Source organism: Anastrepha ludens, chromosome X (assembly GCF_028408465.1).
Source record: "Anastrepha ludens isolate Willacy chromosome X, idAnaLude1.1, whole genome shotgun sequence".
NCBI classification, from domain to species: Eukaryota; Metazoa; Arthropoda; class Insecta; order Diptera; family Tephritidae; genus Anastrepha; species Anastrepha ludens.
In genome coordinates, this window is record NC_071503.1 from 91,382,185 (window position 1) to 91,395,441 (window position 13,257).

The following is a 13,257-nucleotide window of genomic DNA, read 5'->3' on the forward strand; positions in this document are numbered from 1 at the left end:
AATTCCAAGCGAATCGGCAAGTCTGCTGCATTCAGTTTGTTAACCATTTGAATTTTGTAGGGAAATAAGTCTAAATCTTTGTGTATTATTGTTTGCAAAGACTGTCGGCTGACACCAAGTTGAGCAGATAAGCTTCTTGTTGAAACCCTTGGATTGCTTTGTATAGCTGCAGCTACAGCAGCGATCGTTTCATCCGTCCGAACTGGTGGGTTTCGATGATAAGGCCTTCTTGCGACTGTTCCTTGCTCAGCAAAATTATTCACCAGTCTCATTAAGGGCCATCTGCTCGGGGGATCGCCGCCAAACATCCGCCTGTACTCTCTCTGTACCAAAACTACGGACTCCAGTGCGTGATAGCGGCGGACTATCCAAATTCTTGTTTGCGTGTCCCAGTTATCTATTTTAATAAATTTTAAAGATCAATCTGCAAATTAAAACAAAAATGGAACAGATAACTTAAAAAGAAAAAAAGTTATTCTATTTTTTTTTGGTAGCGGCTTTCATCAGCCACCCTGTACATACGTAAAGTAATATATGTACTAATTTACTATTTACCTAATATCAGATAACATAAAATAATTGTTTTGAAATTTACTTCTAGTATTGAAATGTCCACGGCGGCCGCCGTAGCCGAATGGGTTGATGCGTGACTACAATTCGGAATTGACAGAGAGAACGGGTTCGAAACCAAATTAAGAAAAACATTTTTCTAATAGCGGTCGCCCCTCGGCAGGCAATGGCAAACCTCCGAGTGTATTTCTACCATAAAAAAGCTCCTCATAAAAATACTATATCTGCCGTTCGTAGTCGGCTTGAAACTGTAGGGCGCGCACACTTTAGGCGAAGCAGCTGCGGTTGTCGAGCATTTAGAAGACATATTTACATACATATATTTATACAAACATATATACGAGCCGCGACCATTCGACATGAAAAAAATTCAAGATTTACTAAGTATTGGCAAATAATTCTACGCGAAATATTCCAATATTTACTGTTTTCGAAAGGTCGAGAAAATTGGCATATGGGCGGCTCGTTTTATGAATGAAAGTACTTGCTCTTAGGACTATGAGCTCGAATTTATCAATGAACTTTTTGATGATGAGTTTTTGTTGTACAGTACAATAGTTGAAACTGTTCGGGGCCGCCGCGACTATTTCAGACTATTCAGCACTATGGCAACTAGAATGATGACCGCTTAGGCTGCACCTATTAATGCATTTTGTTCTTGTAGTCGCTAGGCATAGCATTTTAGCTTCGAACGACATATGCATTTAGAGGAATAAAGTGAGTGGCCCGTGAGTGCGGTTGTATGTACATGCATTTGTATGTGTATACTAATAAGTATTGAAAATATAAATTAACAACTTTTCGTTTATCAAGGAAACATAAAAATGCACAAGCAAACTCTTTGCAAAAAGCCGTCGGCTATTCGTCAATTTGATTTCCTACAGAAACCAAAAACTGAGCAGAGCCAATGTACTTGTACATAATTCACTGTAATCAGCTCTGTTAAGAAGTCCCCCGCTGTCGAGTTGAGCGAGGTTGAAAAGTCTTCGCGGTTTCACTTCATTTTTGACAATTCACACTATTCGTAGCTCGTGAGACTTCTCTATGCATTAACGTTCTCTGGAGGAAGAGTAGGCGAAAGCAATAGAAACACAAGAAATTATACGCACACACATACTTTACAAGCACACAAAACTGCATTTGGCGGATTTACAGTGAGTCAAAAAAGTATTGGCAAACTCGAAAAATCAAACTTTTCAGTGCTATAACTTTTCTTCTAATGAAGGTATAAAAAAATAGAAAACTGTATTTTCTAAATGCATTTATTTATTACGTATTTAAACAAAAAAGAAATATTAATATCGACATAGGTTTACAAGCTCAAACTTGGAAGGTAAAATAAGGCGCAAATTCACAACAAAAAAGTATTGGCACATTCTTTATGTGAGCTTATGCTTTTGGCGTCGTAACGGTAAACTCCCGTTATTTTCACACTAGCTTTTTACTAATTCGTACTTATTCACTTTTGATCGCGATTTCAACGGACATAGATAAAAATGGGCCGTGGTGCTGAACTTTCCTTAGAACTACGTCAATTAATGATAAAACTGTATTTAGAAAAGAAATCCTATCGCAAAATTGGCAAACTTGTCGATAAATCATGGGCCAGCGTTCGAAACATCGTTATGCATTATTGCAATACTGGCAAAATAGCTTCGGAGAGCAGATCTGGCCGCCCAAAAAAATTAACCGAAAGACCGGAGCGAATTGTGGTGTCCACGGAGCACAGTGCGTCCGATTCCCGAAAAGCTGACCAAAACTCAAAAAATTAAGTAATTGATTCAAAATTTCTTACTCGGGGGTTGTCGGGGTCGCTGATTACGAATTTGATCATAAAATTTTGAAAATCCACCCCCTTCCACCCCTATTGGCCACCCCCTCACGTGAAATAGCGAATATTCTAGAACATAATCAAGATGCATGTTAATTTATGTTTTCACGGTCGCTGATTACGAATTTGATCTTAAAATTTTGAAAATCCACCCCCTTCCACCCCTATTGGCCACCCCCTCACGTGAAATAGCGTATATTCTAGAACATAATCAAGATGCATGTTAATTTATGTTTTCACGGTCGCTGATTACGAATTTGATCTTAAAATTTTGAAAATCAACCGAGCTCGTGCTCAATTTGGTATGCATAAAAATGAGATAGAGCAAATACCTTGAACTCGAGTTAGCTGAGATCAAACCGCTTGTTTGATTAGTTGCAAAAATGACTAGATGGGAAACTCTTTTTCTCGTAAGAGCGCTGAAAAATGTGCATTTTTTATAACATTCACCAATATTGCCACACCGGTAGAAACATGAATTGGGTATTTTTTAAACAAAGATTTGGAATTTTTAGTTTTCGCACCACCATTGAGCTTAGTATTTAGTGAGCGGTTTCCCAATAGCCTTATATCACTCATATACACCTACATATACAAAAAATAAGCCGAATCCGTATGAAATATGTACATAAATAAGCCAAAAATTTAAAAATTTATACATAAATGAAATTATTTGAAACTGATATACAAAAGTAATTTAATAAAAATAAACTAATAAACACGGAAAACGTAACTTATAAATAAATGTATAACATATCGCGATATTTTAATATAACAAAATAACTGGGTAACAAAAAAAAAACAAAAAATGCTTAAACAAAGAACAGAATAAGTTAAAGCAGATTACTTTTAATCTTCCTAAAATAACTCAAATTAAATTCCCTTACCTACGCTTTTCAATCATAGAATATTTACGTATATACAAATTTACAGACATAAACCAACATACAGATTTCAATAAAAGTACATGTATGTACGAGTAAAATTTATTCATATGCATATGTACATAAGACTAATTAAAGTAGAAGTTGATTAAATTGAAATTGGATATAAAAGGCTTTGAAAATTTCTAAAACTCCCTTCAATTTAAATTATTACGTTTCAATTGAATTAATTTTAAGACAAATAATTGTAAACGTTTTAATCGCGTAATTTCTTTATTAAGCAAAAACGAACTGCTTTCGTTAGTTATTTTTGGCGCGCTTTCGCTGGCAGCCCGCCATTTTGCCTATCAGCCGTTCAAAATCTCATAATGTGTGAATGCTGCCAAGTTTTGAAACGTCCTCATGGGCGCGCTCTCTCTCAAAATGAAAAAGTTTCCCATCTTATTATCTATGAAAATGAGTTGAGATAGTGAAAGTGTAAGTGAAAATTTACATTTTGATGCTAATGAGAATTTATCAATTTTCATAGTTGGATACTAAAAAAATATAAGACTTTATTAGAAAGGCCAACTCCCCGGTGTAAAAAATAAAAAAAAAAGAAATAATTAGAAAACTTTGTGGCGAATATAAAGAAAAAACTGGTGTGGAAATAAGCGAAAAAAATGTAATGAAGAAAATTGCTAATATGAAGTGCCGAGTAAAATCAAAAAGTGACAAAAATAAAACGGGAAACACAAAAAATTTGTTTAAAAAAATGGGAACATTAATTATTTGAATTACTTTCTGCTGAATCGAATCCAGCTATCGGAAAAGTTACCAGTAAGCGTGCCGTTATAATGCGTGCCTTTTTTTTGGTGATAATAAATTGTTTTTGTTTTTTTATTTTACTTTTTCCACCGGAGGCAATTTTTCGGTAGGGAGAGTTCCAGCAGCAAATTAGAGAGTGCAGTGGGCATTAATAATGACAGCTCCACCAGCAGCGCGGCAGTACAGAACACACCCGTAGATATCCCATCTGTGCCACAACAACAGACATCAAAAAGAAAGTTAAATGATAACGAACATGATATTCGGTTGGTAACTCTTCGTTAGGCCAAGGAGCATAGAGCTACAAAAGTCCCTTAGTTGAGCCGTTTTTGTTGTATTATTTCTTGATTAGCAAAAACAAAGTACAAGTACAAAAACTATTTGTTGCATAAAGCTTTTAAATAAAACCCTAGGTATAGGAATAAGAATAAGTTGGAATTGAGAGTACTCTTAAAATAAAAACCAACTTTATTATTATGGAACTGCATTAAGACGTAGGATTAACACCGCTAATATGATTGTGCCACATACATAAAAATGCAACCCTAACAATCTGGTGGCTAATTGGCATAGAGAGATATGAAGAGCAGATGAGGGAGAGTCAACGAAAACATCAGTCAGTCGAGTTGAACTATCGAAGTGTGCGGTATAACATAAAAAATGCAATTACAGTAGGTTCTGTTTTTATGCGGTAGATACGTTCCGCAAGAAACAGCATAAAAAAAACAGCATAAAAAAAGCTACTAGTTCTATAGTAAAACTATAGATACGTTTCAAATGCTAAAACCGCACAAATCTGAAATAATGTAATAAAATCGCATAAAAAAGGGCACTAGTCCCATATTATAACTATAGATACGTTCCATAGACCGCATGAATGAAAATAATTAAATAAAATCGCATAAACAAAATATTGTATTTTTGAAAATTATATCTTTATTTAAGAAACGTCAGAATCGAAAAATAAATTTAAGTCAGAAATAGAATCAGACAATACTCACAAGTTGCGCGTTCGTTTAGGATTTGGCGTAAAATCACTTTCGTCACTTTAGGAAATGTACACGTCTGATCTAGATAGTTATGCAGGCGGTTCCATACTTGTAGGGTTAGCATTTCTAATGTAATCTGTGATGAGTTTTTGCTTAGCTGGTTTAGAATCTTGTTTATATGTACAATTCCCGATAGGTCGACATGCATTTTGTAATTAAAAAAAAAACCGCACTATTTCAAAACCGCATAAGAAAAAGCCGCATAAAAACAGAACCTTCTGTACTGAATTAAAGATATATTGACCTGTAATTTTATGTGAACATTTATCTGATTAATATTAATTAAAACTTTAAATATAATTCTTAACTGTTTCGATTGATAATCCAAGGCATCTCACTCGGTAAGTTCTTGACAATTGCTTAAATCTGATGACTTAATTTAATTACAGGCCAAACGAATCTTCGATGAGTATGAGACTGAGGAAACGAAAAGTTTAAACTTTCAACAATTGGAAAGACTTGCTTTGTTGAAGCAAACTAAAGTTCTTTCATTGAAATTAAAAGTTTTAGAAGATCGGGTTGCAGAAAAGGAGCTAAATTTTTTAACTAACACTAAAACTTAAAAGTAATTATGGTGAATTAAAACAGCTGTTTTGCAGAATTGCGATGCGCGGTTTTGCACTTTTGCCAAATGAGATATTTTTTCCAAAAAGTTAAATAAAATGTAATCAAATTCTTTAGTTTTAGATTAATAATAATAATATAATAATAATTTGGCGCTTACACTTTTTCTAAGTGCTTGGCCGAGCTCCTCCTCCAATTTATGGTGTGGGTCTTGATGTTCTTCCACAAATGGAGGGACCTACAGTTTCAAGCCTACTCCGAACGGCTAATGTATTTTGACGAGGAGCTTTTTCATGACAGGAATACCCTCGGAGGTTTGCCATTGTAACCGCAGCTTTGAAAAAACCTTTTTTCTACAATTTACTTTTAGATGTTGCTGGAGCCAGGGCTTGAATGTAGTGCGCACGTCTAACCACTCAGCCACAGCGGCCAGTTTTAGATTAACTGTTAAAAATAAAAGGAATAACAAATACATGTATGTATATATGTACATCTGTAAAAATTTAGTTTAATAAATTCGAAATTAACTGTCTTTTTCTTTTTCCCGCTTCCTAAACTCTAGAATTGGTTCGCACAGATTCGTCCCTTTCCGAATGCGGAGAGTCATTTGGTGTATAACTTTCATCAAAAATAAAATCGTCTTTTAAAAACTTTGCAATATTATGCAAAACAAAACAGTTCGCTATGACCATTGGCACCAATTCTGTTGCTACTCGCACCTTGTACTGCAAAACTGCAAACCGCTGTTTTACCTGACCGAAACACCGCTTGATGATGCATCTTTCTTTCTTAAATATTCTATTATAGTTTAGTCCTTAGAGAGAGCATAACCCTCATCTCCAAGGAGTAAGGCATTACTTTGAGCATTCCCTATGATCGTGTATATGCTGCTATTCCTTAGCACCCGAGAGTCATGAATCGAACCTGGATAGGATACATCCAAGCTGGTGAACCATTCATTACCATCGCATGTTGCTTGCACATTTATCGAATGGAAGCCCTTTCTACATATGTACTCATCACTTTGCGAGGACGGTTTTTTTATTCTAATGTGCGTGCAGTCAATGACGCCAATCGCAAACGGAAAACGATTTTTTGCTTCCCATTGGTTTTGCGCAGCTCTGATTTCTTCATCTGTGGATGGAAATTGAATCCATTCATGAGCCCTCCCTGATATAATCTGTGCCATTTCGCCAATGACTCTTGACACGGTGGTTTGGTGAACTCCTACATCTTCCCCAATTCCATTTTGGAAGCCAGGATCGGCACAAAACCTTAAAAATATACACATTTTTTCCCTGTTGGGAATCGCACCACCCTTTCTTTCACTACTTTCACCAAGGAAATACTTTGTTAGCCAGTCTACGTGCTCAAAATCAAACCAGTATATTTTTTTATATTCACTTTGAATAGCGGTTTTTCTTGATTTATAAGTTTTTTTTTGTCTAAGAGGATCAAAATATTCGGCCATCTTTATACTTTAAACACGCGAGTCAACTAAAAGGCAGTCTCACCTTTTTGTGAGATCGATCTCAAAAAAGTGAGCAACTTCTTGCTGTTATGCATACCAAAGTGAGCTCTAACTCACGAACATTTCATGACTTGAGTTCAAAATCGACAAGTGAGATCTATCTCACGCTTCGAGTAAAAGCAAGCGAGTTCAACAATTTTTATGCATACCAAACCTACCTTTTACTCCAAAACTCGAGTCTGAGCAAATGCTCGCTTATTATGCATAAGGCCCAATGTATCGCGACATTCTTAAAGAAAATTTAATTCCAAGTGTCGTAAAACTGGGCTTAAATGGGACAGCTTGGCAATTTCAACAAGATAATGAATGACCCAAAACATTCATCTTATCTTGTGCAGGAGTGGCTGATATATCACTGCAAACAGCTGTAAAATATGTATTATTTATAACATTCGTCAGTTGTCAGTTTCCACAACCATTGAGGTTAGTATTAAGTAGACCAGTAGACTTATATCATCTGATATTGGCAGCGAAACTTAGCCAGTCTTCACTTATGTATTTAGCACTCGTATCGGGAAAGCACTGACAGAAATCTTATTCCTAGAAGATGGAAATAGTTTCGACGGTAAGCGCAATTCGAGTTACCTGTACTCATATGAAACAGTGAGTGTCATATCGGGCATTATGCCAACGGACATAATGGTTTTCGAATATGTAACAAAGCCAAAAGTCTAAATATACTACTTACGGTCGGCATGGACGAGTGGAAAAATCGCTGGTGGACACACAGACTTATCGGTAGCGTACAGTCATGGGTCGAGCGAAGACATGGTGAAACCGATTTCTATCTGGCACAATTCCTGACTGGACACGGCTGATTCAAAGAGTATCTTCATAAATTTGGTCATGATGACGCAATGGAGTGCTCGTTCTGCGGTAGTTGCAGTGAAAGTGTGGAGCATATATTTTGTTCCTGCCCGAAATATGTGTCCAAAAGGACGACTATAAAAACGATAGTTAAAGAAAAGCTTACGCCAGCAGTATAGTAAAGTACATGTTGCAATCGAAGCTGGTGTGGGCTGAAAGACTGATCAGCGAATGCGATACAAAAGAATGGCAGCGCATACAGAAAGGAGACAACCAAAAAATGGAAACCTAAATGGTTCTGCTTGGCCCTGCGAAACAATGCCTAACGGCGGTACCACACGACCAAATTAAAGCTCCTGAGATCGGAGTTAAGGGTTCAGCATGTAGGTAGTGTTTCGCTAGTCCAGTTTAGTAGGATAACACCTGCTGTGCGTGGTCCCAAATGAGGTGTAACTTTAACGAGCAGTATGAATCGTGCATGCCGTCTATGTTAACGGTATCTACGCAATATTCCCCCTTCGAATCAAACAAAAACAAAAAACACATATGTACACTTTTGGCACGGAAGTGTTCGCTCCTTCGGGATCGGACATCTAAGCTGTGGGCATGAGGAACAAACAAAAACCCAGGCACGATGGTTTCCATAATGGACGAGTTCCTTGTCAGCGTCTGTTCACCATGTTAGGTGCGGCTGCTAATATAAATGCTGGTATACAGTGTTGCCAACGCCAATAAATCCGAGTCGCTAGGGCCAACATCAAAAGTCGCTAGAAAGTCGTTAACTCCATCAGGGGCGGATCCTAAATTTCATTCTGAGAGGTGCACAAGAGGACAGCTGCGGACTTAAAATTTTTAAATGAATAATATTTAAACCAGTAATACCGACTCTACTGAAATTTGAGATCAACGGAAGTTAGTTTCAATCTTCTGAAATACTGTTTTTTTTTTCAGAGGTAACTCCATTATTTAAGCAACCTCGAGATAGATTTAAATATTTTAGATTTACTTAAAATGAATTAAAAAGTAAGTAAGCTAGAGGATAGTAAGCAATCAACTGAGCCGATATCAATTCAATTGTTTCACGTAAAGAACATAATAAAATCCGGGAATTCCCCGACCGCATTGCTCTTATGTGATCAGTGGTAAAAATAATTTGGTTATTCATAACAATTGTGTGAAACAAGGTGTAATTGAATTGGAATATATTTTATTATTTCATAATACAACGTACGATTTTTGTTAATTTCATAAACAAATTTAAGGTAAAAATATATTTAAAATTTCAATTATAGATCGATAATTTATCGACGATAACACACCAATAGGTAGTGCGTTATTTTATCTATAGTCAGTAAATTGTTACTCTAGAGTATGGAAGGTAAAGGGTAATCAAGTTGACAGAAAAGTATCTATTGCCTAAAACGGTTTTGATTTGCGCTCCAAAAGTCGCCAGATAAGTCGCTAAATCATTTTTGTTGTCAAAACTTTTTTTTGTCGCCAAAACTCAAGCAAAAGTCGTCAATTCTAGCGACAAATTCGCTAAATTGGCAACACTGCTGGTATATGCTGTGTCGCATTGGGAGTCCCTCAGCACTTTCACAACCATCTCGGTTCTTGAAGTGAAGATGGTGATGTGAGCTTGCTCTGCCATGGTGTTAGTCACGGGGTGTATCAGTGACCAGCCTTTCGGGCCCTAGTGAGGGAGTGTATATTGGACTCAAAGGTAGTCTGCGTTGCTCCAGGCGAGCTCCGGTTCGTCCGTGTTTTTCGGGACCGGTAAAGCGAAGAACTGGCCTCAGGGAAATGGGATACGGGCACTGTCTCCGAGTATATGCCTATTCCTGTTTACTTCGGCTTGCGCTCTTACACACGATGGGCTGGTAAAAGAACAAAGCCTGGATAATAAAACGAGAACAAAAACAAACAACAACGGCGACATATATGGAGCCATCATGGACAGTGGTAACAAAAGCCTGCAAGAGGGTCCCAGAAAGACACTCAGTGTAGGGGGATAGAGGGACCAAACCTACAAGTGGACCAAACCGAGGAGAACAAGACCCCCAAAGGCCGTATAACCACGGGTGCTGATCCTTTTAAGTGCGCACCAAAGCTGAGACAGAGTCTTACCAAAACGCTCAGTCTAGAAAGGCCGGAGAGAGCAAAATCATCGATGTTGGATCACCTTAAGCACTACTCAAACAACGTACATCTAATTAACACTCATTCTGCGAAAATAAACACCCACTCATTGTAAATTAGCATACAAACACACACAGACACATAGACAATGTTACTGATTATTGCTCTTTAATTCTCTTTTGGTCTGATAAATCTTTGTACGCTTGTACATAATTAACACGCATGTCAATAAATTTTACATATTAATCTTTCACATAAAGCAGCTTCGTACTTTTTTTTTGGTTCGCAAGTGGTTTCACAAGTGTACCATATATGCATATATAGGATACATACATCGCTACGTACAAGGAGGTTTTGCATGTACGCATATGTTTGGGTCTCGGCAATTTTTCTATTGTGAATTCGTCCTCAAAGAAAAAGGAACTGATGGAACTCCCAGGAGGTTTAATATCACATGCATTGCTTTCGATTGTGTGGTTGACATTGCATCGGTTATAAGAGTAGAGGCGAGTTTATAGACCTTGTCAACTCTTTTAATGTTTGCGCCCTTCTCAAGGGCATTCCACCAGATTGCAATACCGTAGTAGAGAATTGGTCTAATTACTGCTGTGTACAACCAGTGTATCATTCTGGGTTTCAAACTCCAGTTTCCCCAAAAAGCGTTCCATAGGTGTACAACGCCGTCGTAGCTTTGCGTACTCCATCTGCGACTGTGAGCCCCCAATTTAGATTTCTATCTAGTACGAGTCCTACTCTATAGAATTTTTCCCTAGGAATGTTTGTTGACGAGCAGGTGTTTTATGTCTCCTGCTAAACAGTATTAGTTCCGCTTTTTCCGGATTTATTTCTAGTCCTCGTGTTTTGCACCAAAATTATAGTCTGTTGAGAGATCTTTGTTGAAAATTACTCAGTGTTGGAAGGTGTTACCCGAGATTGCTATTACAATATCAACGGCATATGAAATTATCTTACCTCCCGTTTTTTCCAAGTTCCTCACAAGATTATCAACGGGCTGACCGGAAATGTAATGAATATTTCACCCAAATCTGCGGGCATCGTCCGCTCGATTAGCACTCGTTCTATGAACGAGCAAAGCGCTCTGTTTACTCCCATTTCCATTTAAGTTATCCTCCGTTACAAAATCTATTGGGGGTTCTCTAGTGTGAACGGGAGGATGAGGATGAGTTCTGATGTCTTCATTGCAGAGACAACCGGGAAGTTGTCGCATTGCCCACTCCTTTAATGAGGTAACTAGGGTTGTTGGGGTTCGTTGATACAACCTTCCGGAGTCTACTGGGCTTTGTCGATTTCCATCTTTTGACAGAAGACTTTTCAAGACGTCGTTTTTGATGCCCTTATGGCATACTTGAATCTGCTTTTGTAGTTGTTGTGTTCGTCCCACCCACAAGAATTTATAGAGATCCAATCTGGCTTTTAAAATAAGGATGCTAAAAGGGACGAAAAGTTTTGTACTCGAAGTAAAAATTAGATGGACGCAAACATCACTTCTTATAAAGCGCGTCATGGATTGCACACCAAAGAGGACAATAGATACCGTCGCTGCACGGAAACGCCCTGCGAAAAAGAGCAAAAACGAAAGCGATAAAGCTCTGCGAGACACGCCGGTATCAACATATGAGCAATTCAGTTCCGAAGAATGGAACATTGTAATTGCTAAGAAAACCCGTAATGTAACTACACAGAAAACTAAAAGATCTGACGGGACGAGGCAAAAGCAAGAGGAAATCGCAGAAGGCAGATGCCTCCCCGTAAAGACCCAATAATTGTTAAGAGCGTTGGCAATGTCTCATATGCAGACATTACGAAATGTTTGAAAACAGAGTCATGTTAATCCATCAGTGAATTTTTTATATGAAAAATTAAAAAAAATATATATATAAATTTGTGGAAACCCGATTAAAGAACAAAATAATACAAAACCAATGTTTAATAAACACATAGTTTTTTCTAATTAAAAATTTGGCGCTCAGAGCTGGAGCAAAGTGAAAATAAAACAATAATAAAAACACTGAACAAAAACGGCAAATCATTAAAACATATATTATAAATATTTATCACAGCCCTCTGCAATATGTTCGGCTATAAAAATATGCAAGCTTTTTGTGCTTTTGCATAATTAAAATTTATTCAGTATTACCAACTGACAATTCTCCTGCATCTTAAAAAAAAAAAATGAATAAAAAAAATTAATAAAGTAAAACAAAAAAATTATAATAATTTACAAAATTAAAAATGGACGTTTGCCACTCCCCTCGAAATCGAGGTAATCCAGCAACAGCAACAACAATAGCATCAACATCAACTGGAACAGCAGCAGCAAGCCCAAGAACCCAAAAAACAACGACAAAAACCGCAACCAAGCAGTAACTCGCCACCCTTGGAAAATCAACAACAAATTACGTAACAGAAAACTATACAGCAGAAAATAAATTTACTGCAAGAACAGCTGAAGTTGCCTACACAACCGGAAAACCGAAGAAACCACTCCCCAATCCACACCAAATGAACCTCCCCAAGATCTACAGCAGTGTTCCTCTTTAACACCTTTAACCAATAAATTTACTACAGGTAATGGTTCGAAAACCAAAAAACGACCACGTAACAGCTCAGGCAGAGAATGTTAATGCAATGAGAAGGAGCAAATGTTAAATGAGCTTTTTTCGAGTACTAATTTGTAGATTCAAACTAAGGTAATTTCAAATTCAACTTTCCTCACGAGTGGGGAATTGCAGATATTTACCACGCGAGTGACGCGAGTGGAGGGTTTCTATATTTACTTACCACGCTAGGACAGCAATTCAGATTTTTTCTGCGTTTACCAAACTACTGACGAATTTCATAAGATTTTTCGGCACACTACTAAGGAAATCGACTTATTTCATGCCCACAGCGAAGCGAATAAATTTGCGATTAATTTGTGGTGCAGAAGCTAAAGTCGGCGGAATTATTCGTTTTGTTTTTTGGCACGTATTTAATTCAGGTTCAAGTCCTGAAGTGATATTTTTTTTCTTGCACATTTTTTTTACAATTCAAACCAGGAAAGTTTGGTAAAAT